Raw genomic sequence first — 13,383 nt, 5'->3', positions numbered from 1 at the left:
TATTACATATTTGTGGGAGGAAATAAATGGAAAAAAACAGCAATTTAAAAAAGACACCACAAAACAGTAAATTGGCAGAGTAAGTTAGTCCCTGGTGAGATAGGAGTTTACAGTCCTAATGGCCTCTGGGGAAAAAACTCCTTCTCATACTCTCCGTTTTCACAGCCTGGCAACGAAGGCGTGGCAAACCCATGCCATGGTTTGTCAGATAGCCATGTAAAATACCCTATGTCTGTCGGCGCCTTTCGCGGTGGGGAGGGGAGGGTAGAGAAATCCGTAATCCTCCTACACGCAACCTGTTCCATTCCGTGCACAAACCTGGGATAGACAGAAAGTGCTGGAGTAACTCAGTGTGTTAGGTGCTATCTCGGGAGAAAAAGGATTGCTGACGTTTCGGGTCGGAACTCTTCTTCAGACTGAAAGTAAGGGGGTGGAAGATGACATTGGAAGAGCAGGATGGGGATGTGTGAAGAGTTGGAGGTGAAAAAGAAACGGAAACGTCACCCGTCTGTTTTCTGCAGAGATGCTGCATGACCCGCTGGGTTACTCCAACACTTTGTATCTATATGTGGTGTAAACCAGCATCTGCAGTTCCTTGTTTCTCCTCGAGTCTGGGCTGTCCGACTAATCACGTGGTTTTCCGACGGCACCAATCTCGGCCTCGCCGCCAATCCCCGATCCCCGTAAAGCGGACACTTTGGGAAGAAAGGCACTGAGGTCATTGAAGAGTGACGGTGAGTGGGGGGTGCGCCTCGGGTACCCGCACGCACAGGAACCCGCTCTGGGCAATTTCTGCCTGCGACCCCACGCCGACGCTCGGCACCTTACACTGGCGGACACACGACCCTGCAGCACACTTTGTAGGCCTGGGCGTAGGCAAGCAACTGCTTGAGCCTGCGGAGGGAGGAGAGAGTAAACAGCTATCAGGAGGCGTCTGGCGTCGGTAACAACCGTGCCGGCGAGTTCAGTAATCATCGAGCGGGAGAGGCCGTACCGGCGACAGCTGGACGCTGACGGTCGGCGTTCTGGTCCCACGTGGCGCCAGCAGAGGTGAAGCAGAATGCTGCCTGGAACTACAGGGAGAGAGGTTGAACAAACGGATTGTTTTCTCTGGGCGTTGGAGGACGAGGGGACACCTGATATACTTATATTATGAGAGGCAGAACATTTTTTCCCGGGGTGGAAATGTCAAAGACTGCAGGGCGTAGCTTTTAGGTGAGAGGGGCTAAGGTTAAAGGAGACGTGCAGTGTTAGTTTATTTTTTTCAAAGAGAGTGGTGGGTGCCTGGAACACGCTACAAGGGGTGGTGGAGACAGACACGACAGTGGAGTTTAAGGGGCGTTAAATCGGGCACAACGATATGCAATGGATGGAGTGATGTGGATCACGCGTGGCAGAGATTAGTTTAATTTTACGTCAGGGTCGGCACGGTCACTGTGGGGCGAAGGGCCTGTTCCTGTGCTGTAATGTCCACTGACACACACAGGGATACATAACCATGCATCGTACGAAGCAGAAACACTCTCACACACGGATAAGCACACACACACACCGGCATACAAACACACACACACACACACACACACACACACACACACACACACACACACACACACACACACACACACACACACACACACACACACACACACACACACACACACACACACACACAGGCGCGCGCGCACACACACACATACACGCACTCACACACAGGCGCGCACACACGCACACGCACACACCCACCCACACACACAGACACATACGCACTCACACACACATGCACATGCACACACATACACACACACATACACAAACACGCTCTCACACACACACTCACACATACAGGCACCGCCCAGAAACCTGCCTGTGACGATGGGGTGGAACGGGCGGACATAGACGGGATAGTATCATGCAAGGGGCAGAACAGTGCGCGTTTCAGAAACGAATCTGGGGAATGAACCCAGTCAGTCCTTTCCTGGGCAAGTGAGGAAGGTTCTGGAACAAGATGTCACACTTGCCATTTGGCACACCTCCATACACGAGAATCTTTCCACACGCGTCCCCTATTGAGCCTCCTCAGGAAGTAAAGGCGCTGCTGCGCCTTTTTGATCAGCTTGGAGGTGTTGAGGGACCAGGACAGATCCTCCGAGATGTGTACCCCGAGGAATGTGTAGTTGGAGACGCGCTTCACCTCAGTCCCGTTTATATGGATGGGGGTATGTCTGCCACATCTGTTCTTCCTGAAGTCAACAATAATTGGAGAGTGTTAACTTTATGGTAAACGGCAACGGATTTGATTCCTTGCCCCATGCGCCTGGGGTCGGAGTTGTTTTGGAAATGCTCCTCTATCCGCCGTTTGTGATTGAGTTTAGCATTCCTAATTCCCTTTTTCAGATTGGCCCTGGATGAGCTGTATCCCTGAGCGTTGCCAGATCTGAAAGCGGCATCGCGAGCCTTCAGCAGGAGTCTGACTTCCCTGCTCATCCACGGCTTCTGGTTAGGGAAGGTCTTTATCTCTTTGTGGGTAGTGACGTTGTGAGTGCAGAATTTTATATAGTCCAAAACGGTTGAGGTGTATGAGTTGATGTCCACTTGGTAGTTAAAGGTGGCCTGCGTGGCAAACAGACTCCAGTCTGTTTGCTGAAACTGTTCCTGTAAAACAGAGACAGCTCCCTCAGGTCAAACCTTCACTGTCCTCACGGTAGGTTTCACACGTCTGATCAGAGGTGTGTATTTGGGGAGCAGGAACAGAGAGAGTTGGTCAGACTGTCCAAGGTGGGGGAGGGGGAGGGCTTTGTAGACTTCAGTAATATTAGTGTATACTAAATCCAGAATATTGTCTCCTCTGGTTGGGCAGGAGACATGCTGGTGGAATCTGGGGAATACAGTTTTAAGGTTGGAATGGTTAAAATCACCCGCAACAATAAATGCCCCCTCTGGGTGTGCAGTTATTTGCTTGCTGATAGCAACTTGCAGCTCTTCCATTGCTAGTCTGGCATTAGCGCCAGGGGGTACATAGACTGCAGTGATAACAGTCGATTGCAGTTCTGAGTTCTGTCGGTTCCAGGTCTATAGCTTTCGGTTTCCAGTTGTGTTTGGATTTTGGGTTTTCTTCAGTACTTCCCGGTGAGCCTGCATTCGAGTCCTTTCCATTTCTGAGCCCGCTGACAGATTATTCGGACAGTATGGACTCGGCAGGCAATTCTGATCAGCCCGACCAGAGTCTTGGCGCGCCCAGTTCCGAGCCTGGGGATTTACTGGCTCGGTTGTGCAAGTGCTGTTCAACACTCCATTCATGGCGCCAATTCTTGGCGCCCATGAGGTTCGAATAGACCAAATCGTAGCGACCATCCAGCAGTTGGCAAACACTGTGAACCAGGTCCTGTCACACCTCCCACCGCCGCCAATTCCTCTCGTCTCTGCTGATGCCTCTCCGCCGCCAATTCCTCTTCCAGCCCGTTCGGGCACCAGCTCATGCCACCCAGACAGGTGAAATGGCGATCTTTCTACCTGCAGGTCATTCCTATCCCAGTGCTTCTTGGTTTTTGTGCTACAACCGTCCCGCTATGACGGGGGGGGGGGGGGGGGTCGGGTTGGGATGAGGGAGAGGGGTGTGAATAGGAGAGGGTTGGGAGGGGACGTGGCGGGGTTGCTTTGGAGCGGACGGAGGGGAGAGAGGGATGTGTTTGATTAAGGAGGGTTGGAAGGGTGTGTCAATAAGCATGGGAGAGTGGGGAGAGGGGTGTGAATATGGAGGGTACTGGGGGTGGTGTGGGAAAGATGTGTGAATAGAGGGGGGATTGCAAAGGGAGAGGGGTGTGAATAGAGGGGGGGGGGGGTTGGGAAGGGGTAGGTGTTTGAATAGGGATGTGACAGGGGGGAGACAGGTGGGAATAGGGGTAGTGCTGGGGTGCGCGGCCGTCGGTGACCTACCTGTCTCACAGCTCTTCCCTGTGAACTGTGGGGGCCGTGGCACCTGTTGAAGTCGACACCGACACCGCCATTGCTGCACCTCCGCTCACAGGCAATGCACTCACTCACCGGGTAACTGCCTCAATCCAGCGCAGTGACAGTCGCTATATCATTGGGTAACCATTTGTACCTGCCCGAGTAAGGTCATCAATGCTTATTGCTAACGAATTGGGTAACCACCACTAACTCACAGGCTAACTTCGTCAACGCAGACCAGTAACCGCCAATAGCTCACCAGGTAATCTTGTCAATGCAGAGAGGTAACTTTCACTAACTTACTGGGTAGACTCCTCAACACAGGGCAGTGACGATCACTAACTCACAGAGTAACATTGTTATCTCAGTGGTAACCGACACTAACTCAGGTCGTCAATGCACGGCAGGAAAATATTCCTAACTTGGTAATACTTGCTAACAGCCGCAACCATCACTAACGCACTGCAGGAGGGATGTGAGTAAGTTGGGGGAGGATGCAGAAGAATGGAGGCACAAGAGATGCAGATGCTGGAATCTGGAGTTTATCGCCTGGTCACAAGGATTTGGGTTGTCAGGAAGAGAATGGATCTGCTGCGATTGTTTCCCCGGTAGTAAAGGAGGCTGAGCGGTGCAATGATATATACTTTTCGGAGAGGCATAGATCGGATAGATAGTCAACAATCTGTTTTCCACGGTAGCGGTGTCTAAAATGAAAAGGTAAGATGGGAGAGATTTAAAAAGACCCTGAGAGGTAGATTTCTCACATGCCGATTAGCTGGAATCTTGAAGAAGCTGTCTGGAGGCAGGAACAACATTTAAAAGGGATCTGGACAAGTACTTGAATGAGTAGGGCAGAACCACATAATTAATGAAGGCATTGAGTCGGGTTGCGGCATAATAGAACTTTGGTCAAGGCACATTTGGATTATTGTATGCAGTTCCGATCGCCCCCATTACAGGAATGTTGTGGAAGCTTTGGAGAGAGTGCAGAGGAGGTTCTCCAAAATGCTACCCTAGTTAGAGCTACAAGGAGAGGATGGACAGACTTGCATTGTTTTCTCTAGAACACCAAAGGTTGGGAGGAGACTGTACAGAAGTGAATACAATGATAAAGGACATTCTTCTTCCTCTTGTCCGGCCATCTTCTCTTTCCGGTCGGTCAGTGACGGTTGACGGTCGGTGGTTGCAGAAGTGCTTCTTCAGTCAGTCACTGAGGTACAATTTCTGTCTTCAGCATTGCCCGGGATGCGCCACGTGGAGGCTTCTGCCAGCATCCGATAAGGGACATGGATGGGGTAGACAGTCCGAACACTTTCCCCCTGTGCAAATGAAACATACACGAGGGCATAGCTTTATGGTCAGAGGGGCAAAGTTTAAAGGAGATGTGCATGGCAGGTTTTGTTTTACACAGAGGGTATTGGGTGCCTGGAACGTACTGCCAGGGGTGGTGGGGAAGGCAGATACCACAGCCATGTTGCACAGGCTTTTAGTACGCGGAGAATGGATGGATGTGGATCACATGACGGCGGAGGAGTTTAGTTTAAATTGACAGCATGTTCGGAGGGTCCATGCTGTACTATTTTATATTCTCTGTGTGGGATTGGTACAGGTACCCACACGACTGGCAGAAGGGCCTGTTTCTATGCTATGTTCCATGTATGTTGTTTCGGTACGGGTATGGTTTCGAGGGGCTGAAGGGTTTGTTTCTACGCGGCACCGCTACGAAATTCCAACAAATCGCGGTTCCTGTAGTGGTGGGACAGCAGAACTACCTGCTGTGTCTCTACAGTGCAGTGGAGAGATACGTTTTTTTGGCCTTCCATCACAGCAATGTGATGGATGTTTGTGTAAATTATGTTGTGTCTTGGGTCTATTTGTTTGTAATGTATGGCTGCAGAAACGACATTTCGTTTGGACCTCAAGGGGTCCAAATGACAATAAATTGAATTGTATTGTATTGTACAGGGTAACTGGCACAAACCCGTGGTGAAATCCCCTGTACACACTGAGCTTCACGGCAAACTCACGCAATAATCCCACTGTTAACTCCCGGGCCGCTTCATCGGAATTGCTCATAGGACCTACGGCCCGGGTCCCTTCCCGAGAGCCGGCCCCAGGAAACATGAGCCGACTTTCCGCGATGCCCAGCGTGTCGTTCCGTGACGCTGAGTGGCGCGTATTGTACCGGCTGCTCCTGCACACTATACAATTCCTCACTCTCGTCTTCCATCCTGACACGCCCTGGCGGTCCGTGTTACCAACTTTACATCGGGGACCCGGCGTGGGGAGTGTTGCACATGGCCGTGGCCTGTAACAGGTACTTGAGCCAGTTCACGGACTCGTCAGCTGCCGGTCACTTCTGCGGCGACGATGAGACCGTGTTCCACGTCTACATGGAGTGTGATAAGTTGCAGCCCCTGTACGACTATCTGAAGGGGCTGCTCCTCAAGTATTGGCCACATGTTAGCCGCACGCTCCTGATATTTGGCACCCGGTACAGAGGGGGGAGGGTCGGGAGGGAAGAGGGGGTCTCCCTGTCCGTCTGCTCCTGGTCCTGGCCAAGATGGCCATTCGCTGGTCCAGGCAGCGGGTAGTGGACGGCCGCACCAGTATTGGCTGCCTGCCCCTTTTCCGGGCCTACTTCTGTGCCCGCGTGTCCCTGGAGAGGGAACACACGGTTTCCACGAGGACTCTGGAGGCCTTCCGTGAACGCAGGTCGCCGCTGGAGGTCGAGTGTATTGTTGATAAAGTTAGCGGTATATTAATCTGATGACCATTTGTTTGTAAACTGTCAACATAGGCGGCCTTTGATCGTGTTAATACTCTGTAGGTTACTTTTTGAATAATAGTATCTGTATAATAATAAAAGGGTAACCTGTAGCTCCGTGACTGGGCACGAACACTGGGAACATCGTCCGGTGATCTGTTACTGATCCATGACAGTAATCTATCGAAAACGGAATATTCTGCCAGAATTCTGACTCTCCATCACTGCTTCTTTCACTATCTTCGTCCTCTCCCCTCCTCGTTTCATTTCCACTTGCCTCTCCTCTCACTTTATCTCTCTCTCATCCATTCTCTCTGACCACCTCTCCCTTTCACCCAGTCCCCCCCTCACCAACTCATGTCCCTCATCCCTCTCTTCCTCCCCTGTGCCTCCAACTTCCATTTCCCCCTCCATTCGTCTCCCTCACAGTTTATCTTCCCACACTCTCTGCTTTCCCCTCTTCCAATGCCACCTCCCTCCCTTCATTCGCCCTTTCTTGCGGTTTGACGGAGGCAGGCCTGCACCCCCCACCCAACAGGCGGACGATACCTGTCTGGCAGCCTTCCTCCTCTCCCTCACCCCCGCCCCTTCCACCTCGCGTTACCGTTCTGGCAGCACCCCCTCCCCGTTACCGGTGTGGCAGCGCGCCCACCGCCAGCCCCCGCAGCAGAAGCACTTGTTGCCGTCTATGAATCGCCCGTGGTTCGGAAAAGGCGGAGTGCACAGGGCTATGGGAGGGGGAGAGTAGACAAGGGTTACTTCGGCCGTGTGTTTCTCTGTGTGTGTGTCTGCATGTGCCTGCGTGGGTCTGTCTGTGTATGGTCCTGTGTATGTATGTATGTATGTATGTATGTATGTATGTATGTATGTATGTGTACCTTCATGTGTCTGTGTGTACCTGTTTGTCTGTGTGTACCTGCATGTCTGTGTGTGTCTACGTGTCTGTGTACACATTCGTCTCTGTGTGTACCTGCGTGCCCATGTGTGTGTGTGTGTGTGTGTGTGTGTGTGTGTGTGTGTGTGTGTGTGTGTGTATGTGTGCGTGTGCGTGCGTGCGTGTGTGCGCGCGTGTGTGTGTGCGTGTGTGTGTGTGTGTGTGTGTGTGTGTGTGTGTGTGTGTGTGTGTGTGTGTGTGTGTGTGTGTGTGTGTGTGTGTGTGTGTGTGTGTGTGTGTGTGTGTGTGTGTGTCATCGTGTGTGTGTGTGTACTTGCTTGTGTGTGCCTGCGTGTGCGTGTGTGTGTGTGTATCTGCGTATGTGTGTGCACCTGCGTGCCCATGTGTACTTGCGTGTGTGTGCCCCTGCGCATGTGTGTATGCGCCAGCGTGTGGCTCTGTGTGTGTGTACTTGCGTGTGTGTGTGTTGGGCTGCGTGTACATACATGCATTATGCAGTGTGCGTGGTCCGGTGTGCTGGGGCGATTCCTGTCAGACAGTGCCTCCTGGTGTAGTTAGGCGCACGTTGGCATGTGTTGGTAGCGTATCTCGCCGTTCCCGCACTGCTCTGTACACAGCGCTGCCGGGGGAGAGTCAGTCCAGCATCAGGGGAGAGTCCGTCCCCCCGTCCCGCCCTGACAACGAGCGTCAGAAAGCGCCGTGGGGGAGGGGGGCGGGGGGGGTTACTGATTACAGGTTACAGGTGGATGGCGGTGAAGAGAGCATTTGGAATGTATCCTTAATAAAGATGGTGATCTGGTTTTTCAATAGTGTATTTGACATTAAAGAATACTTGCTTAGATACTTGGGCGATGTAGTATTATGGTGGTGGTTTTGTTTGGTATTGTATATATTATTCTTGCAATAATTGATTACATTTATTGTTGTTAAAAAAAAGACGTACAGGTTTGAATGCTGTAAATTGTAGATGTTGTGTGCAGGATAATGTTAATGTGTGGGATCGCTGTTCGGCACGGACCCCATGGTCCGAGGGGCCTGTTTTCGCGCTCCGTGTATATCCCTAAAGTAAAGTTAACTAAATTGAAAGATTCACAATGAATGTTGCCGGGACGGGAGGGCAAGACGTGTAAGTTGGGATTGTTTACCGTGGAGTAGGAGACTGGGCGCTGATCTTATCAAAGTGTATACAATCATGAGGACACAGGGGCACGGGTACTGCGCAGTCTTTTTCATAGAGTCAGGGTGTCGAAAGCCAGAGGGCACAGCTGAGGGCTGGGGTTGAAAGGGAACCTGCAAGCTAATGTTCCCACACAGAGAGTGGTGGATGTATGGATCCAGATGCCAGAGGAGGTATTAGGGACAGGTACTATAACAACATTTAAAATACATTGCGATACGTATATGGGTGGGAAAGGTTCTGAGAGATATGGGCCAAACGCAGGCAAATGGGACTAGGGTGGGGGGAGAGAGAAGGAGATGGATGAGGGGTGAGGTGAGTGGGTGAGGGGAAGGGGTTGTGACAGAGGAGAGGGTAAAGGTGGAGAGGGGCAGAGGAGGAAGGGGCAGTGGGGGAAAGGCGGAGGGGGCGGGAGATAGATGGTGTGTGGGGGAGATGGGGTGTGAAGGAGAGAGAGGAAGAGGCGGAGCGAGAGTGGGTGAGGGGGTTGGGGAGAGAGGGAGAGGGGGAGAGGGGGAAGTGTGGGAAAGGGGAATGGGTAGAGCGGGAGAAGGCGGAGAGCGGGAGCGAGGAGAGGGTCTGAGCGGGAGAGGGGGAAAGGCGGAGAGAGAGGGGTTAGGGGAATAGGGGGAGAGAGACGGCGAGTGTGAGGGGGTGAGAAGAAGAGTGGAAGAGCGGAGAGGGGTGAGGGGGACAGTGGGAGAGGGGGAGAGGGGGCAAGAGTTCGAGAAGGAAGTGGAGAGGGGGAGAAGGGAAGAGAGGGAGTGCAGGAGAGGGGGAAAGGGGTAGAGGCAGAGCGAGCTGGTGAAGGGCATAGAGGGAGAAGGAGAGAGAGGAAGAGGTGGAGAGGTGGCGAGGGGTGAGATAGTGCGAGGTGGAGATTGGGAGGGGAGGAGAGAAGGGGAGAGCGGGGGAGAGGGGCAGATGGGGAGAAGGGAGATGGGGCAGAGAGAGACAGAGTGGTAGTAGGGGCATTGGGGAGAGAAGGAGAGATATGCGGAACGAGAGGGAGAGATTAAGAGAAGTGGAGAGGGAGCGATGTGTAGTGGAATGAGGGGGAGAGGGAGTTGGGGAAGAGAGAGGAATACGGAGCTAGAGATAGGGAGAGAGAGCGAGAGAGAGAGAGGGAGGGTGATGAATGGGTGTGGGAGAGAGCGATTGAAGGGGGTTAGGGAGGGGAGAGGGGATGATTGTGCGGTAAAAGAGAAGGAAGGGGGAGATGGTGAGAGGGGGAGGGAGTTGTAGAGCGGGGGAGGGAGGAAGATGGGGAGTGGTGGAAATAGTGTGAGACTGGGAGGGGAGAGGGAAAGAGAGGCAGAGGGGGAGAGTGGGAGGTGGGTTGGGGGAGTGGGAGTGAGGAAGAGGGGGAACGGGTGTGAGGCGAAGAGAGAGGGGGTGAAGGGGATAGGGGGAGTGGTAGATGTGGAGGGGCGAGAGTGGGAGTGGAGGAGAGAAAGAGAGAGTGGGATAGAGGGGGATATGGGGAGAGGGTAGAGGAGGAGGGGGTAGCGTGGCAGGGGGAATGGGGGAGAGGGGGAGAGATGTGGAGAGGAACGAGAAGGAGGGAGGGAGAGGAATAGAGATAGATAGATAGATAGATAGATAGATAGATAGATAGATAGATAGATAGATAGATAGATAGATAGATAGATAGATAGATAGATAGATAGATAGATAGATAGATAGATAGATAGATAGATAGATAGATAGATAGATAGATAGATAGATAGATAGATAGATAGATAGATACTGAGATAGGGAGAGAAAGAGAGGGGGAGTGAGGGTGTTAGGGGAGAGAAAGGGGGTGAGGGCGAGTGGGAGAGAGAGGGAGAGGGGAGAGAGGTGAGGCGGAGAGTGGGAGAGGGATAGAGGGGGAGAGAGAGGGGTTGAGTGGAGGTGGAGAGGGGGAGAGGGGGGCAGGGGTGGTAGATAGAGGGGGAGTTGGGAAGATTGGGTGTGGGGGAGAATTGAAGGATTAAAGGCCGATAAATCCCCAGGGCCAGATAGGCTGCATCCCAGAGTACTTAAGGAAGTAGTACTTAAAGAAATAGTGGATGCATTAGTGATAATCTTTCAAAACGCTTTAGATTCTGGAGTATTTCCTGATGATTGGAGGGTAGCTAATGTAACCCCACTTTTTAAAAAGGGATGGAAAGAGAAAACGGGGAATTACAGACCAGTTAGACTAACATCGGTAGTGGGGAAACTGCTAGTCAGTTATTAAAGATGGGATAGCAGCACATTTGGAAAGTGGTGATATCATTGGACAAAGTCAGCATAGATTTATGAAAGGTAAATCATGTCTGACGAATCTTATAGAATTGTTCGAGGATGTAACTAGTAGAGTGGATGAGGGAGAAACAGTGGATGTGTTATATCTGGACTTTCAGAAGGCTTTCGACAATGTCCCACATACGAGATTAGTATGCAAACTTAAAGCACACGGTATTGGAGGTTCAGTATTGATGTGGATAAAGAACTGGCTGGCAGACAGGAAGCAAAGAGTAGGAGCAAACGGGTCCTTTTCAGAATGGCAGACAGTGACTGGTGGGGAACCACTATTTACAAAATATATTAATTATTTGGACGAGGGAATTGAATGCAACATCTCCAAGTTAGCGGATGACACGAAGCTGGGGGGCAGTGTTAGCTGTGCGGAGGATGCTAGGAGGCTGCAAGGTGAGTTGGATAGGCTGGGTGAGTGGGGAAAATGCATGGAAGATGCAGTATCATGTAGATAAATGTGAGGTTATCCACTTTGGTGACAAAAACAGGAGAGTAGACTATTATCTGAATGGTGGCCGATTAAGAAAAGGAGAGATGCAACGAGACCTGGGTGTCATGGTACACCAGTCATTGAAAGTAGGCATGCAGGTGCAGCAGGCAGTGAAGAAAACGAATGGCATGTTAGCATTCATAGCAAAAGTATTTGAGTGCAGGGGCAGGGTGGTTCTACTGCAGTTGTACAGGGTCTTGATGAGCCCATACCTGGAGTATTGCGTACAGTTTTGGTCTCCTAATCTGAGGAAATATATTCTTGCCATAGAGGGAATACAGAGAAGCTTCAGCAGACTGATTCCTGGGTTGTCAGGGCTTTCATATGAAGAAAGACTAGATAGACTCGGCTTGAACTCCCTAATTTAGAAGTTTGAGGGGGGATCTAATAGACACTTACACAATTCTTAAGCGGTTGGACAGGCTAGATGCAGGAAGATTGTTCCCGATGTTGGGGAAGTCCAGAACAAGTGGTCAGAGTTTAAAGATAAGGGTAAAATATTTTAGGACCGAGGTGTGAAAAACATTTTTCACACAGAGAGTGGTGAATCTCTGGAATTCTCTGCCACAGAAGGTAGTTGAGGCCAGTTCATTTGGCTATATTTAAGAGGGAGTTAGATGTGGCCCTTATGGCTAAAGGTATCAGGGGGGCATGGAGAGAAGGATATTGAATTGGATTATAACCCATGATCATATTGAATGACGGTGCAGTCTCGAAGGACCAAAGGGCCTTCTCCTGCACCTATTTTAGGGTTATGTTGTGTCCTGCGCGGTCACCACTAGCGGGCTCTGTCTCGAAATGAATGTTTCCTCAGGGAGGGTCCCGGGGGGGGGGGGGGGGGGGGGGGGGGGGGGGGGGGGGGGGGGGGGGGGGGCGTCTGCAGGGATTTAGCAGCAGCCATGTCTGGCTTGAATCCACACCATACACGGTGACCAGGGAAACGCCAGAAGAGCTGATGGTAGGCCGAAACCTGCGAACAAAACTGAATGCTTTTCAACCACCATCGCACCCAAATCCAGACACAAAAGCGAGGGCGGAAATGAAAGCACACAGACAAGCAAAAAGGAAAGCGTACTGTGATGCCAAACGCAGAGTACGAGCGCCGCGGTTCAAAGTCGGCGACAGGATACGAATCAACCGCCCAAATTGACAGCATCAGCTCGCAAACGCACTCTCCAAGCCTATACTGATTAAATGGAGATTCGGCGAGAACGCGTACCTCCTCCAAGAAGACACCAGATGGAACGCGAGGCGTATCATTGCAAGTAGATAGCGACAGGAAGAAGACAAATTGGACACTTTTCCTTTCCCAATATCCAGTGAAGACAGTGATTGTGGTCAGCACACAGCAGAGCACACAGCGGAACAGTCTATTCCCGCTCGACACTCCCAGCGACAGAAGAGAATACCTCAGTATCTGCACGATTATCAGCTGTGAAGCCATAAACGTTATGTGCACCCAGTTGTTATTTTGCACTGATTGCATATGGACATATTTGGGTGGATAACTGGACTTAAATGATCACCTTCATTTACAAGGAGGGAAACGTGTTGTGTCCTACAGTCACTACTAGAGGGCTCTATCTCTGATTGAATGTTACCTCAGGTAGGGTCCCAGGGGATCTGCAGGGCTTTCGCAGCAGACATGTTGGCTTGAAATAAATACATTTCGGGTAGTGGTGGAGATGGAATGTGGTGGAGAAGGAGAGAGGGGAGAGGCGGAGAAAGAGAGGGTGAGGGTGATAGGGGGTGAGAGAGGGAGAGGAGTGAGCGGGAGGGGAAAAGGGGAGAGTGGGCGGGGGAGAGGGATGGAGGTG

The sequence above is a fragment of the Amblyraja radiata genome, unplaced genomic scaffold (assembly GCF_010909765.2).
Source record: "Amblyraja radiata isolate CabotCenter1 unplaced genomic scaffold, sAmbRad1.1.pri scaffold_485_ctg1, whole genome shotgun sequence".
In the NCBI taxonomy this organism is placed as follows: Eukaryota; Metazoa; Chordata; class Chondrichthyes; order Rajiformes; family Rajidae; genus Amblyraja; species Amblyraja radiata.
The sequence above is the reverse complement of the archived record's forward strand: the minus strand, read 5'-3'. Positions refer to the sequence as shown.